Here is a 17,348-nt window from a genome sequence, read left to right as displayed (position 1 = left end):
TTTCAGACAGAAAAGGTATAACTCAGAGCGCAGAAGGTAGGGAGGTTGCTATCTCAAACTGCAGGGTGAAGGGAGCCATCAAATATGTGTTTATTAGAAAAACTCTCTACTATCTTATTCCTGGGGTCTGTGGATCCAATGGAGAGAAATAAGAGAAAGATAATTTCAAATTCGATATCCCAAGTGTGATAGAAGGTCTTTTTTTCTTATAGAAAAAACAAACAAACAAACAAAAAAAGGACCTGATGCTTTACATGACTTATTGTTAAGGGCATTTGAATCATTTGGGAAAGTGTGCACAACTATAATTCAACAGTAGTTATATCTGAGTATATCACACCCACACACAAAATCCATCTGAAGGAGAATGCAATTGCCTGTAATATGTATCTACTCTGTAAAGAGTTCTGGTGCTCCAATATGTCTCAATGCACATTTATGCCTTTTGCAATCAATGGGTTGCCTGTAATTATTGATTTTGATATAGTATATTCAGGTGATGGGAGAATTGCCCAAATCCAATGCATGACTTTATGAAGGTGTTAAACCATGAGAATAATATGTTTGTAGCTGCAACCAGTGGGGGCTATGAGAAGAGCTTAAAAGCCAGTCACATTTCACAGGACTCAACTTGCTACACAAGACACAAGAGATTTGTTTACAGATCTCAATGGGAATTTCTCTGTAAGTCTGGTGAAACATGTAGTGTGTGGTTGCACGGCAGCCCGAGATGTCAGGTGAGAGAAAATTTAATTATAACAGATGGCATTAACTATATAAAATTCAGGGGCTCTAGTTTATATCTGAGTAAGCATGGAAGAATTGAGTGTTTGCCTGTATTGCCCCAGAACATGACTAGACTATGTGAGATTATTGTAATTGGTTTCTAATCTAGGGCCAGGTTAGCAGTTTAGAGGGTTATAAGTAGATGACACCTTCTCAGTAGTTAACTGATAATACTCCCTCTGAATGCTTTTCAAAATGGATGTCCCTAAATGTTACAGCTCTTGTACAATTTTTCTAGTAGGTTTTCTGGTTTTTATTGGGAAACCACACCCACTTCCCAACCACCCTCCAGCAAAAAAAAAAAAAAAAAACAGGAAAAGAAAAAAAAAGGGTATCCCTAGAGAACACTGGTTTTTCATCATTTTTTTTCTACTATGCTAAATAGTTACTAACCTAAGTTCTTTTGTTACTGGCCCCACCATTAATCCCAGATCATTAACCATATTTGGGTTCATGTTGACTAGCCTAATACCACCATTGTGAATAGAAAGTGAACAATATAAGGAGAATAGAGAAAAAAACTTTTTTTTCTAAAAGTCTACAGGTTTTAAATCCAAATTTCTGAAAATTTGCAATAAGTTTTATTTTTAAGTAATTAAAGTAATATATGCTTATTATAGACAAATGAAGCTAATTAAAAAAATTAAAAGAATATAAAAATCACTCATAACTCCACCACCCAAAATAGATACTTTAATATTTTAGTATATTTCCTTCTGCTTAATTTTAAGTATTTTTACATTGTCAAAATTATATAGGTTATAATGTTATGTCATTTAAAATTGGGACATATAAGCCAAACATTTTATGAATATAATTTATAATTAAAAGCTATTATTTTGTTCTATGAACAGACTATAATTTTCCAAATCATATTCCTTTTTGGAGGATACTAATTTTTTTTTCAGATTACTTTTAGTATTATCTAGTTATCAGAACATCAGGGGAAAAATATTATTTTTTATTAATTTGCAAGGAAGAGTGAGAATAGAATACAACTTTAGACAAAAAAAAAATGACTCTTATGTTTGTACAAAACATTTAAAAAGTCCTTTGGTTTAAAAACTAAGGCAGGTCCAGAGCAAAGTTTAGAATGGGATGTCAAAATTAAAGAATCTAAACAACTCTGCAAAATAAAGTGAAAGTACATTTCCTCTAAAGGAAAGGGTTTTGAAATAAAAAATGATTTGGAGCAGCTCTCTGTAGTCATCAGAGAAAAGTGTTGAAGCTGGGGGAAGGAATCCAGGAGGGCAAAGTTGCTAGGACTCAAGGAAGAAAGGACAGGGAAGGAGGCTTTGAAAGAAGAGACCAGGGCTCATCAACATGGCTGCAGCGCAGAGCCCAAGGAGAGACTCAGCCAGGAAACAACTCCTGGATGGTCAACAAACTCTAATAGCATGGATGTGGCCCACGCATTTTTAAGTAATTGTCTATCTTGCATTGTAAATCCTTTCCACCACTCTAAATTCTAAATGCTGGAAAAATGATGGAAAAGGCATGAAAATGAACCAGTGAAGCTTACATGACATACAGAGGCAGAGATGAGATGTCATAGGGATTAAGGAAAGGCCTGCTACAGGGCTTTAGAGCAAGATATAGCAGAGACAAGGTAGTATAAATATCTCTTGTCCCCACCTAATTCCCCTATTTACGCATTTTGAAAAGTCACTGGGACTTTCTGCAGTTAATGTGGGTGAGAGCTTGGCTTATTTAACTTGCATATTAAAACTCTCTGGGTAATCCCAGATAGTTGAAGGACCTGGGGATCTTTGGGTTACATGAAAATCAACATATTGGTTTATTTATTCTATATCTGGTATTTTTTCTTATGTTATATTCTAAAAAGAGAAATGACTAACTCAAGAGCGACAGTTTTAAGATTCTTACAGCATGTTACCAAGCTACTTTCTTGTTTACACAAGTTTATAATCCCACAATCACTGGACAAGAATGCCTAAAGATACTGAATACTTTAACTAAAATATGAAAGAGTGATGTTGTTGCCAATGACATCAGGATGGGTCTAGAGATTTTCTAGGTGCTTACACTCTCTCATTTAAGACTGACAAGGTGCTAAGTCAGACATTAATGAGATGTGATTATTTCTTAATTGAGGGCCTCAGCATCTCATGAAAGAGTGAAACACCCATCACCTTAAATTAATAATGATGAGAAAAAAGCTCTGTTTTTAACCAAAATTGGCCAGTGATGCTTTTAGCTTACCCACAGTTCACACCTCTGGTTTTACCTAAAAGTGAGTAAAGAAAATGTAAATTGTGATTCTTGGTTTTTGCAATTCACTGCAGTATGTCTTCTCCTTCCCCAGGCTCTATTTCCAGAAAAAAAAAAACAAAAAACAAAAAAAAACCTGACAGCTGAGCATTCTTAAGAAATCACATAATTAAAGAAGGCAAATACAACACTTTGATTATGAGGCACAAATTTACCCACAAATGAATGCTTTAAAAAATAATACACTGGCTTGCTATTTTCTTCATGGGTGTAAACATCAGTGATATTCTGCTAACTGCTTTTTGAAAACATACATGACAGAAAAAGAAATGGTAGCAGGACCCTGGCATTTCCACAAAAGAGTAAGATTTATCTACTCTTTTTAATCAACACTGTTCTTTTCACCAAGCCCAAATCCACATATTCTAAAGCCTACTATTTTCTCTGGTAGTTTAAAAGGTAATAAATATCTATTTGGTCAGCCTGGTGACAGGGTGCAGGTTGCAACTCAGACCAGGAGAGGTTTTCCTAACATTTTATTGAGAAGGTTCTGTTTCTACTAAACACTCTTACTTGGAATAGCTTTTACAGAAAAAAAAAAGAAAGAAAGAAAGTTGTTTTTTTTAATGCAATATCTAAATAGAAGGGGAAAAGAAAAAGAAAAAAGTATTATTTTTTGGAAGCAAACTTTTATTTTGGTCAAAATCTGTATGGCAATACAAGATAATGTAAACAGTTTTGTTTTAGCAAGAACAATTGTCAAAAGTCTAGCAACTTTGAACATTCATAAATCATTTCAGTTCCCTGAGGCTTTTATAAGTTTTGATTGTTCAAAGATAAGAAAGATCTGGCTCAACTCTAGAGACATTTGGTGTTTTGTATTTTGTTTTGTGTCTGAATGATAGATGTGTGAACAGGGGTGGTTACTATGAGTCCCTAATCATGCATTTGGACACATGAATGGGATTTAACAAACTGTCTCACACAGGATCAGCAAATGCCCATGATACCAATCCAGTAATCAAGTTTCCCACAACCCCAGCTCACAGCTGTCCCCTGCCCCACCTCTGCAGGTATAGAAACTGAGGTTACTACATAAAAGAAAGGGCACATCTTAATGTACTCTCCAAATCTCTTTAGGGGCTGTATTAAACCCAATAATTAGGCCCTAAATAATTTTATATATTGTGCTGGGCACAGTGGCTCATACCTGTAATTCCAGCACTTTGGGAGGCCAAGGCGGGCAGATCACAAGGTCAAGAGTTGGAGACCATCCTGGCCAATATGGTGAAACCCCGTCTCTACTAAGAATACAAAAATTAGGTGGGTGTGGTGGTGCATGCCTGTAATCCCAGCTACTCTGGAGGCTGAGGCAGAAGAATTGCTTGAACCCAGGAGGCCGAGGTTGCAGTGAAATGATATCATACCACTGCACTCCAGCCTGGGCTACAGAGCAAGACTCTGTCTTGAAAATAATAATAATAATAATAATAATAATAATTTTTTATTTCTTAATATGCCTCCTCCTTCCACCCACCACTTCCAACTATCCTTCAACTTCTTAGTTTCTTTGATGTTCAGACCCTCAAATGTCATTTATACAAGTGAAGCGGGCCTTTTTCATATAAAGACATATGTTCTTATTAACCTGTTTAAAGTCAGAAAGTAGAAGGATCTCCAGGTTGTGTTGTCTTATAAGCTATCATTTTCTTTTTGCATTTGCATAGTATGAATCAGGGAATATATGCCCAAAACATGCCTGTATGGAAATAGTTTCCACTCTTAGCTTTCCATTATGGCTTTGTACAAAACTTAATAAAGAGAGCTACTCTTGTGTAATTTAACTCTCCAGCTCCCCCACCAAAGTTGACTGCTAGGTTTTTTTATGTCACTACATCCATTTGTCCTCACATCATTCTCTTAATCCAGCTTTATGGGATATTTCTGGAAAAGATGAGGACATCCACATTTCTAAAGCCAGAAAAGTTGTGCATAAGAGAGCGGGAGATAGAAAAATTATAATTTTTTGCTACATTTTTCCCAGAAATACTTCAAACAGATACTATCTTATTCTTTTATTTGCATATTTCCTGTTTTAAATAATTCAATGTTTTACCTGTGGTGACCTGCCCTTGTTGAAAGTCTTCATCGAGGTATTCAAACTGATAAGAGTAATTCCTTTAAGTTCCTTTGACCTTTTTGCTTTGGGAGGAGGGAATGGTAGACATAAGGGGTTAAAGTAATAGGCAATGATCTAGAAAGATAGGTTATTCAGAGTAACTGCCAGCCTTAGAAATGTGTGGGCCTTAGAAATGTGTGGGCCTTAGAAATGTGTGGTACAGGTGCCAGTACAGTAAATACATTTGGTTCCAATTTCTTCACATCATTTATTCTTCTGTCTGACTCTCAGATGACCTTTAGCACAATACTAGAGGTGCCAAGGAAATGATAAAAGTGCCAGGAAGGGACCAACACCCAGCAACAACACAGCAGCCTATAAATCAATGAAACCTGTTTGATCAGGTCTTTAATGAGAATTCCTACAAGCACCACTGTTTCCATCTCAGAGTCTGGGACTTAAGCAAGGGTTTATTAGCACAACCAACTCTCCCTCTCATCTTCTGGAATCAAATGGAAATAATGAGAGATATCATAGATTAAAAGCCAAGTGCATAAAAATGTGAGAGTTTATGTCATTGTATTAGTCTGTTTTTCACACTGCTGATAAAGACATACCCAAGATTGGGAAGAAAAAGAGGTTTAACTGGACTCACAGTTCCACAGGGCTGGGGAGGCCTCACAATCATGGTGAAAGGCAAGGAGGAGCAAGTCTTGTCTTTCATGGATGGGGGCAGGCAAGGAGAAGAGAGAGCTTGTGCAGGGAAACTCCCCCTTTGAAAACCATCAGATCTCATGAGACTCATTTGCTATCACAAGAACAGTGCAGGAAAGACCTGCCCCCATGATTCAGTTACCTCCCACTGGCTCCCCTCCCAGAACACATGGGAATTCAAGATGAGATTTGGGTGGGGACACAGACAAACCACATCCTTCTGCTCCTGGCCCCTCCCAAATCTCATGTCCTCACATTCCAAAACCAATGGTGCCTTCCCAACAATTGCCCAAAGTCTTAACTCATTTCAGCATTAACTCAAATGTCCACAGTCCAAAGTCTCATCTGAAACAAGGCAAGCTTCCATCTGTGAGCCCATAAAATCAAAAGCAAGTTAGTTACTTCCTAGATACAATGAGGGTACAGGCATTGAGTAAATGCAGCTATTCCAAATGGGAGATATTGGCCAAAACAACGGGGCTACAGGCCCCATGCTAGTCTGAAATTTGGGAGAACAGTCAAATCTTAAGGCTCCAAAATGATTTCCTTTGACTCCATCTCTCACATCCAGGTCTTGCTGATGCAAGAGGTGGGCTCCCATGGCCTTGGGCAACTCTGCCCCTGTGGCTTTGCAGGGTGTAATCAAAAGCAAGTTGCTGCTTTCATGGGCTGGCATTGAGTGTCTGCAGCTTTTCCAGGCACATGGTACAAGCTGTCAGTGGATCTACCATTCTGGGGTCTAGAGGATGGTGGCCCTCTTCTCACAGCTCCACTAGATGATGCCTCAGTAGGGACTTTGTGTGGGCTCCAACCCCACATTTCTCTTTATCACTGCTGTTGTGGGAAGTCAGGGACTCTGAACGGGTTCCCCTGATACACTGCCTTAGCAGAGATTCTCCATGAGGGCCCTGCCACTGCAGTAAACTTCTGCCTGGGCATCAAGGCATTTCCATATCCTCTAAAATCTAGGCAGAGGTTCCCAAACCACAATTCTTGACTCCTCTGCATTTGCAGGCTCAACACCACATGGAAGCTGCCAAGTCTTGGGGCTTGTACCCTCTGAAGCCATGGCCGGAGCTCTACATTGGCCCCTTTCAGCCATGGCTGGAGTGTCTGGGACTCAGGACACCAAGTCCCTAGGCTGCACACAGCACAAGGACCCTGGGCCCATGAAACCATTGTTCTCACTAGGCCTCCAAGTCCATGTTGGAAGGGGCTGCTGTGAAGACCTCTAACATGCCCTGGAGATATTTTCCTCATTGTCTCGGGGATTAACATTCAGCTCATTACTTATGCAAATTTCTGCATCTGGTTTGAATTTCTCCTCAGAAAATGGGATTTTCTTTTCTATCACATTGTCAGGCTGCAAATTTTCCAAACTCTTATGCTCTGCTTCCTTTATAAAACTGAATGCCTTTAACAGCACCCAAGTCATCTCTTGAATGTTTTGCTGCTTAGAAATTTCTTCCACCAGATACCCTAAATCATCTCCCTCAAGTTCAAAGTGTCACAAATCTCTAGGGCAGGGGCAAAATGGCACCAGTCTCTTTGCCTAAACATAACAAGAGTCACCTTTGCTCTAGTTCTCAATAAGTTCCTCATCTCCATCTGAGACCACCTCAACCTGGACCTTATTGTTCATATCACTATCAGCATTCCTGTCAAGGCCATTCAACAAGTCTCTATGAAGTTCCAAACTTTCCCACATTTTTCTGTCTTCTTCTGAGCCCTCCAAAATGTTCCAACCTCTACCTGTTACCCAGTGCCAAAGTTGCTTCCACATTTTCAGGTATCTTTTTAGCAATACACCACTCTGCTGATACCAGTTTACTGTGTTAACCTGTTTTCATGCTGCTGATAAAGACATACCCAAGACTGGGAAGAAAAAGAAGTTTAATGGACTTACACTTCCACATGGCTAGGGAGGACTCACAATCACGGTGGAAGGCAAAGAGAAGAGAGAGCTTGCCCAGGGAGATGCCCATTATTAAAACCATCAGATCTCGTGAGACTCATTCACAATCACAAGAGCAGCACAGGAAAGACGTGCCCCCATGATTCAATTACCTCCCACTGGGTCCGCCCCACAACACATGGGAATTCAAGATGAGATTTGGGTGGGGACATAGCCAAACCGTATCAGTCATCTTCAGATACTGCATCCCATTGGTATCCCAGAACTGTTACCTAAATACATACTAAATATTTGGGCAGTACAGAGCAAATGATCTTGGAGAACAATTCTTCTGTAGATAAGACAGGCCTTACTAGACAGACCACACTGACGGGACAACCCATATATAAACACAAACAGGTCCAAAGTCATAGTTGATACTGCTTTTGTTTCTTCTGAAGATGGAGCCCTTATAAAATTTAGACAGGTGAAATGTTAACATACTGATTCACATCAAGAAAGCCAGTGTAGGAATATCTCATCTCCACCTACACATGTGCACACACACACACACACACAAACACATGCACCACACATGATTTTTATTTTACACTTCTCTCGAGAGAGTGGTGACAAACTGTCATTTTTATCAAAGTCCCTATTCGATCAACATATAGAGCTTTCCAAAGGTATTTAAAGGTTAGGTATTCTGTAGTTGTTGTTTTACACATATTTACATCAACCATAGCAAGACCATTTTGCATTCCCCTTGAGAGGCAAGAATTGCAGTGTGCCCTGGTTCATGTTTAGTACCTCTTCTGGCAGTGTTTCTATTTCAGTGATACCTGGAACCATCAGCTGAGAGGCTCCTGGAAGCCAAGATCTTGCTTTTAGCCTGTAATTCATTTTCATTTCCTTTCATTTTACTTAAATGTGCTTAAACTGTTGAACAGAACATACTATTACTTGTAAAAAACCTGAGGGCCTTTAACCCAGAACTCTCTAATTTAATTTTCCCTACCACCAGAGAGGAAAAATAGAAGCACAAAAATGAAAAATATTGTTATATTAGCTCACACAACCTTGCAAAGGTTTTCACTTGTTTGTTTAAGAAGAGGCCTGAGCAGAAAATCTCAATATACTACCTAAGTTACATCAAATCTCTGCTTCTGAAACTGACAACAGATCTAACCTGCCGGAGGGAAGAAATAATAGGAGATGGCACCAGGAAATGGATTTGTCATTCTTACTTGGGGGTGAGGTGGGGCGGGGAATAAAACACCTAAGCAGTTCATCATCTTACATTTGAACTTTCCAACAAATTATGAACCCACAAGTTTAGTTTTAAAGATAATAAAATTGGCATGCACAAAAGGAATCCCATATAATTATCGATACAGAATAGCAGGTCTCTTCCATGACTAAAATAAATCAGACTCACCGCTCTTCATGGATGTTCAGTGCTCTTCAGACTGGAACTGTATTTCCTAGGAAAATGAATCAGAATCATAGAAATGCAGAGCTAAAAGGGAACTTAGATGTCAGCTAGTTCCTTCCTATACAGCTATTCAGCAATGGAGTCTGCGCTCAACTTCACAGGTCCTGATTTCTTGTCAAGCACTCTCCTCAAGGTGCCTTTCTTTCAATTACGTATTCGTATTTGTTTGTTTGTCTTGTTTTGTTTTAAATGCCAGTGTGTCCCTTCTTTATTTCTTGACCCTACTTCCTATTATTGAATACCATAACTCTTTACCTAGATGAAATTAGCATGGATGTGTTTAAGTTTTCATATGGTAATATCAAAAACAGTCAAGACCTTGGTATCTTCAACAAGTTACAGCATAGTTCGAGTTTGGTTCACTCACAAGGAATCTGGTTGAGCGTCATAATTGTCTATTTGTTACCCTGGTGCAGGACTGCTTCTCCAAGCAACAATTTTGCCAAAGCAGTATGATTTGGATATTGAGGGGGAGAAAGAGCTGCTATCTTTACCGTTGTTTTCCTTCTTTGAGCCATGCTTTGCAATCTTTGGTTTCCTCATCTCTTGTTGGAGTGGGTAACATCTAAATTTGGGTACTTCCCTTATCAAGTTTCCTGCCCAGGTGTCTGTCAGGACACAGAGTTCCACAGCATGCATCAATGGCTGTCGTCAACAAGGGTCCACCTGACATGCTCATTCAACATGGAAGTCCTCAAGAATGCAAGGCCACAGTGCATCCATAGTTCAGTCAGTTCCTATGATAACTAAAGGAATTAAAATATATTTGAGACCTTGAATGTTCCTAAGCATACCACAATCAGAAATAAAAGTTAGCACAGTAAGAAAAGAACACAAAATAACAAGGATCTATTTGTAGTATATAGTTATATCTCTGCTATTTTAAAATTTGCCTATGAAACAATGCAGAATCTTTTATCCTCTCTTTCATATTCAAAATATTTTCTCTATGCATTCCCATCTTAAACATGCCCTGATAAATCTTTTTGGTATTTTTTTGTTGTTCTTTCTGTCTCTCTTGGTCTTAGCTTTATCATACTATCCTTCTCTCATTGCTGGTCTATATGCAAAAGTTCTCTGCCATAAGGCACTGGAATGACTTATGAATTCCACCCCCTGAGTAATGCCTTTGGGTCAAGCTTCCAAGACCCCAGTCAGGCAACCGAACAAGGCAGCTAATGAGACTTGGGAATATCTTCCCCAACATGGATGATACTCTCAACTCCCAACAGGGTCAGTTACAAGGAAATGCTTCGCATCGGTTCTCCTCACTTCCCTCAGTTCCTCCTGATGTCATTTTTGTAGACTAGTGAGATTTTCAGCTTTAGAAACATGTGTGACCCAAAGAAAAACTGGGCCTATATTCAATTGCATATCCCACTCTTCCTGATCGTGCATCTGCCCTGACAGCCTCACAACCATCCCTACTCCCTCTGTCCAATGGATTCTGGTCACTGCAACCCAGGGCCAAGCCAGGTTCTGTGCAGCTGGTCCCTCAGTGCCCCCGTTCTTATCCTCAGAGAAGGGAGGCACAGAATTCTCTATAGTCAGGTTTCCTTTTACTTAACTGCAGGAATAACTCTCATCCTAACCCAGACCAGAAGATTCAGAAAAGTCTTTGGCTCTCGCAAAGGCAAATAGAGCATTTATAAAACATTCCTCTCAGTCAGTCTGAGCATCCTAGGCTACCCCAGGCCACATTTCTTCAGCTACTGTCACTCTGTGCCCATGGTTGCTTGTTTTTATTAAGGAAAAGCAATGAAGGAAGGAAGGGAAAATGGCAGAATCGGAAATCTGCCAAGGAATGAAGACACTGCTTAGAATTTCTTAATAAGGATAAATTAATGAAAGCAATTTAGTGAGTGTTTTCTGTATGTCACCATTGATGAGGTTTTATGGGTATGATATCATAATTTGGCTGTCTTTGACCTGCCCCTCCTGGCCATTCTAAATTCTGCAGACATTATGCAGATACCTTGCCAGCTAAGAGAGCTGAATGCCAAAGGCCTGCTTTATTTGGGCAAAAATCAAAAGGCCTTGTGGGCTTAAGGAAAGGCAGGCACAGTTACTTTCCCCAAGTCCACACTGCTCAGCTGTGGCTAGAATCTGTTTGTAAATATAGCTGGAGCTTGAACTAACCTCCATCACCCCCCAAAGATAAATGAATTTCTAAGCATGTTTGTACTTACAAATGCATAGCATTATACACTTCATGCCACCTTAATCCCTATTAAACTAATCTGAAGTCATGTCAGGCCATCCGTCCGTAGTCAAATGGATTAGACAAGCCAGTTGATCAAATATAGGAATAGACCAAAAGCTTTTCCTTCTGGCACCCATGCATTTAAAGCATCATTTCACGCCAATATTTGTTCTTTTTCATTCTTTTGGGCTTCAGCATATTCACAGATGAAACCAGTTCCTTGAGAATGATGACTTTAAAAACTAAGGCAGAGGCCGAAATCTGTATACTTCTTCAACACATATGAAGAAAACAAAAATATGGCGATACTACGAACTGTGTTTTAAAGAACTACTGACATTGCATGAAAAATAAATTGGAAAACATTCAACTTAAATAATTTGGCATCCACCCCTATATTTTCCTTTATCCCTGCTATGCAGGACAATGGAAATCTTCAGGGATTTGGCAAAATTGGTGGTGACTGAATCCAAATAATACAATATTTTTACAGTAGTTCCTTTGTGTTTTCATTTTGCCTTGACTATTTCCCTGTGTGTTAATGCCGGCACTGAATGGACAGATCTGAAACCTTTATTAGTTTCATAGACTACAAATGGCATTACCAACACTGGAAGGTGTCAAAGAGTAGGTGCCTCACCACATCTCAGATTTCAAAACATATTGATTTGGACTTTATTTAAAAGAATACTGTACTCATCTGTGCTTCATATTGGCTTGTGCCACCTGGTTTTGGTTTTTTTTGGAGGGGGAGGGGTAAATCTGGCTGTGTGGTGGTTTTTTTGTTTGTTTTGTTTTTTTTTTTTTCTAGCCTTCCAACCTCTAAGCTCTCTGTCCTTTAGCCAATTCAATCTGCTAACAATATCTTGAATCACTGTATCACTACCTTCTCCCAAGACACTCATGAGGACTCTATTGCCTTTCAAACGAAAACTATAGTTTATGACTAACTATAAGTGTGTGTATATCCATTGTGGCCAACCCCATTTCCTAATTTATTTCTAAACCCTCTTTTTTCCATCTGTCTTGATTCCCAAATCCATTCTCAAAGGAACGTCTTCCCACATTGTTATGGGTTTTGTCATGCATTTTCAAACGGCAAGAACTTTTCATGACTGTGTAAGTCAGGCAATATGGAAAGGCTAAACTATTTGGGGAGGAGGAGAAAGGAAGGGTTAATAATCAATATTTTAAACAAATAAAATTATTTTTTAGCCAGTTGCTAAACTCAGAGACATACCCTCACCCCAAAAAGTCATGAAATAGTTAAAACGCAAGTCCCAAGTGTGGCGCCTGGTGACAGCTTAAGCTCCCTCTGCTGATAGAGCTTGGTGAATAGATGGGGCCTGGGAAGTTCCTAGAGAATAATGGTATGTCACGTGGCTCAGGAAGCTCTGTGGAGGTGGCACTCAGAACAGAAGTTTTATTCTCCTTGTAGAAAGTTAAGAATTGAAATGGCTCCCATCACTTCTGCGTGTAGATCAAGAAGATATTCCCGGGCAGCTTTGCCAGACATATTTGGCAGGGCAATCTCTGGAAGCAAGCTGCACCCCTTCAATGTCAGCATTTGTTCAGTGGTAGAAATAGCTACAGCTGGAGGACTTTATTTGAAGAAAATTCTGTACTTTAAAATATGAGCAATTGTTGAAGTATACTTAGACTTCTCAGCGGTGGATCTGTCCAGCAGGGAACATGGAAAGGGTAGATCTGGCTGGGACACGTTTCATTATGGGCCCCCAAAAAGATGAGTGAGTGGCAGGTCAGTGAAAGAAAAAGTCTATTCCAGAGCTTAGTGGATGCATCATTCTTTGCCTAAGTGATTCAGTCAAGAGGGTTGGCCATTGACACTGAAATCATACATTGATCTCTATATTATTCAAAGTTGCCATAAATTGTTTTAGTAAACTATGTATGCTTTATTTCACAATGCTGATTCAGATCTCAAATCCTTATTTTCATTACCCCTGTAAAGACCAGTTTTAAATTGTCTCCTTTATTATATTTAAAGAGAAAGAACTACCTGGGTTCAAATTCTGGTTCTGCTACTTATAATCTCTATAACCTTATATAAATAACTTAAGCTTTGTAAGCCTCAGATTTCATAACATTAGATAAGAATAGGATTCATTTCATGGTTGTTTGAGGATTAAATGGCAAGCACCATGTCTGGAACAAAGTAAGTGTTCATTTGTTTATTTGACAAATACTTGTCTTAGGGCTGTGAAGACAAGAAGTCATTTGAAAAAGCTGGAACCAAGGCTGGCTTTATGAGTGTCTGACCTGGGTAGTCATACAGCACCCAGAGGCCAGAAGGCTTCTGTGCTTGGTTGTATGCTCTGTGGTTATGGTCTTGAAATGCTTATGAATTTTATCTTTAAACTTGTGTTTTGAAAGTGAAGTCTGTAGATATGTGGCATTATTTCTGAGGGCTCTGTTCTGTTTCATTGGTCTATACCTGTTTTGGTACCAGTACCATGCTGTTTTGGTTACTGTAGCCTTGTAGTATAGTTTGAAGTCAGGTAGCGTGATGCCTCCAGCTTTGTTCTTTTGGCTTAGGATTGACTTGGCAATTCGGGCTCTTTTTTGGTTCCATATGAGCTTTAAAGTAGTTTTTTCCAATTCTGTGAAGAAAGTCATTGGTAGCTTGATGGGGATGGCATTGAATCTATAAATTACCTTGGGCAGTATGGCCGTTTTCACGATATTGATTCTTCCTACCCATGAACATGGAATGTTCTTCCATTTTTTTGTATCATCTTTTATTTCATTGAGCAGTGGTTTGTAGTTCTCCTTGAAGAGGTCCTTCACATCCCTGGTAAGTTGGATTCCTAGGTATTTTATTCTCTTTGAAGCAATTGTGAATGGGAGTTCACTCATGATTTGGCTCTCTGTTTGTCTGTTATTGGTGTGTAAGAATCCTTGTGATTTTTGCATGTTGATTTTGTATCCTGAGACTGCTGAAGTTGCCTATCAGCTTAAGGAGATTTTGGGCTGAGACAATGGGGTTTTCTAGATATACAGTCATGTCATGTGAAAACAGCGACCATTTGACTTCCTCTTTTCCTAATTGAATACCCTTTATTTCCTTCTCCTGCCTGATTGCCCTGGCCAGAACTTCCAACACTATGTTGAATAGGAGTGGTGAGAGAGGTCATCCCTGTCTTGTGCCAGTTTTCAAAGGGAATGCTTTCAGTTTTTGCCCATTCAGTATGATATTGGCTGTGAGTTTGTCATAGATAGCTCTACAACCATCTGATCTTTGACAAACCTGACAAAAACAAGAAATGGGGAAAGGATTCCCTATTTAATAAATGGTGCCAGGAAAACTGGCTAGCCTTATGTAGAAAGCTGAAACTGGATCCCTTCCTTATACCTTATACAAAAATTAATTCAAGATGGATTAAAGACTTAAATGTTAGACCTAAAACCATAAAAACCCTAGAAGAATACCTAGGCAATACTATTCAGGACATAGGCATGGACAAGGACTTCATGGCTAAAACAACAAAAGCAATGGCAACAAAAGCCAAAATTGACAAATGGGATCTAATTAAACTAAAGAGCTTCTGCACAGCAAAAGAAACTACCATCAAAGTGAACAGGCAACCTACAGAATGGGAGAAACTTTTTGCAATCTACTCATCTGACAAAGGGCTAATATCCAGAATCTACAATGAACTCAAACAAATTTACAAGGAAAAAACAAACAACCCCATCAAAAAGTGGGCAAAGGATATGAACAGACACTTCTCAAAAGAAGATATTTATGCAGCCAAAAGACATATGAAAAAATGCTCATCAACACTGGCCATCAAAGAAATGCAAATCAAAACCACAATGAGATACCATCTCACACCAGTTAGATTGGTGATCATTAAAAAGTCAGGAAACAACAGGTGCTGGAGAGGATGTGGAGAAACAGGAACAATTTTACACTGTTGGTGGGACTGTAAACTAGTTCAACCATTGTGGAAGTCAGTGTGGTGATTCCTCAGGGATCTAGAACTAGAAATACCATTTGACCCAGCAATCCCATTACTGGGTGTATGCCCAAAGGATTATAAATCATGCTGCTATAAAGACACATGCACACATATGTTTATTGTGGCACTATTCACAACAGCAAAGACTTGGAACCAAGCCAAATGTCCATCAATGATAGACTGGATTAAGAAAATGTGGCACATATACACCATGGAATACTATGCAGCCATAAAAAATGATGCGTTCACTTCCTTTGCAGGGACATGGTTGAAGCTGGAAACCATCATTCTCAGCAAACTATCACAAGGACAAAAAACCAAACACCGCATGTTCTCACTCATAGGTGGGAATTGAACAATGAGAACACTTGGACACAGGAAAGGGAACATCACACACCGGGGCCTGTTGCAGGGTGGGGGACGGGGGAGGGATTGCATTAGGAGATATACCTAATGTTAAATGATGAGTTAATGGGTGCAGTACACCAACATGGCATATGTATACACATGTAACTAACCTGCATGTTGTGCACATGTACCCTAAAACTTAAAGTATAATAATAATAAAAAAAAAAGAAAGTGAAGTGTGATAGGACAATAGAGCATGTGTGAGCAAAGGAGAAAGATGCAATATGTGTGTTCACAGTTCCCGGAAGCCCCATCACATACCATGTGATGCCCCATGAGCACAGAGCCCTAGAGGACTCACAATGCACAGGAGCTTGGTGAGACTCAAAGCAAGTACAAGGTAAGCTTGCAACATCTTCAGCTGACAGCCCTGGTAGGTCGCAGTTTCTGTTTGAACCAGGATTTGCTTAGAAGACAGAAGAAGGCAGTGGCGCTCTAAGAAACACAAATGGTCCAGGAATTTCATCATATCTTTCTTACCTGTATTGCTTCCCCATGTTAGCCAACCATTTAGGCTGAAAATAGTGGCATAACAAGAAAGGAAAAGATGAGGCAACCCACAGTTCCTTTTCCTTGTATTTCTACCTTTACTCTTTGAGTAATCCAAAAATAGAGTATTGGCAGAATGTGTATGTATTACAAAGTGAAAAACATATCAGTTGAGTTAGCTTTGTATATAGTTGCCACTGTTCTGGTAAGTACAAAATACATATGCATGTAGCAGCCACAAAATAGGAATTGTGTAATTTCAGTAATTCCACATATGAGTTCAACGTTCTTATCTCTGCCTTTAAAACTGGCCTTGCATAACATAAAGATGAACAGTAACATTCATATGAATAATTTAAAATGCTAATTTTTCTTTACCTAGAATGACATTAAAGAGCAAATAAACACCATAACAAGTTGAGATAGAGATCACAGAAAAAAGAAAAATAAAACGCTTTATATTTTAGAATCTTTAGCAGCCCTTTTTTGCTGCTTTTTAAAGAAGGAGCCACAGATAGAACTTACATAGAAAAGATCGGCACCAACTACGTGAATATTCTAAAGGGAATCTACAAACAAAGAAAAAATTTGATGACGTTTAGTGTGGAAGGGCATAAGATGTCAATTAATTAAAGTACTTCTAGAAAGGTTGAAAGAGAATCTGATGCCACATTTGAGACAACTAGAAATGACAAACTAATCAACTTACCTAATTAGACAACTGACAAGTATGAGAAGCGAAATGAAAAAGCCAAGCCAAAATAGTCAGTAGTCTATACAAATACTAATAGCATAAATAATACAAAGGAATCACTCTAAATGCTTGGCAGCAAGAGCAATACCTTGAGATAAACTCACTAAAGACTTGATGCATGAGAGGAACCAGTTAGACGTCCTATTTATTTACCAACTCTAAAGAAAAATTAGGAAGTTACGTGCGTGGAAAGCACACTTCTTATTTGGACCATCGATCTTTTCCCACTTCTGAGGAGTTTTGTTTCAGTAAGCATGTGACTTTCTCA

At 39.0% G+C, this 17,348-nt stretch overlaps 1 non-coding gene across 1 annotated transcript; it reads left to right on the top strand.

The window, feature by feature from the left end:
- The first annotated feature begins 993 nt into the window (after positions 1 to 993).
- On the top strand, positions 994 to 1,055 carry LOC129035944 (U7 small nuclear RNA). The gene has a single exon (XR_008502424.1). It is a non-coding gene; the product is annotated as a U7 small nuclear RNA (small nuclear RNA).
- Positions 1,056 to 17,348: the final 16,293 nt, after the last annotated feature.

Source organism: Pongo pygmaeus, chromosome 3 (genome assembly GCF_028885625.2).
Source record: "Pongo pygmaeus isolate AG05252 chromosome 3, NHGRI_mPonPyg2-v2.0_pri, whole genome shotgun sequence".
In the NCBI taxonomy this organism is placed as follows: Eukaryota; Metazoa; Chordata; class Mammalia; order Primates; family Hominidae; genus Pongo; species Pongo pygmaeus.
The sequence above is the reverse complement of the archived record's forward strand: the minus strand, read 5'-3'. Positions and strand labels throughout refer to the sequence as shown.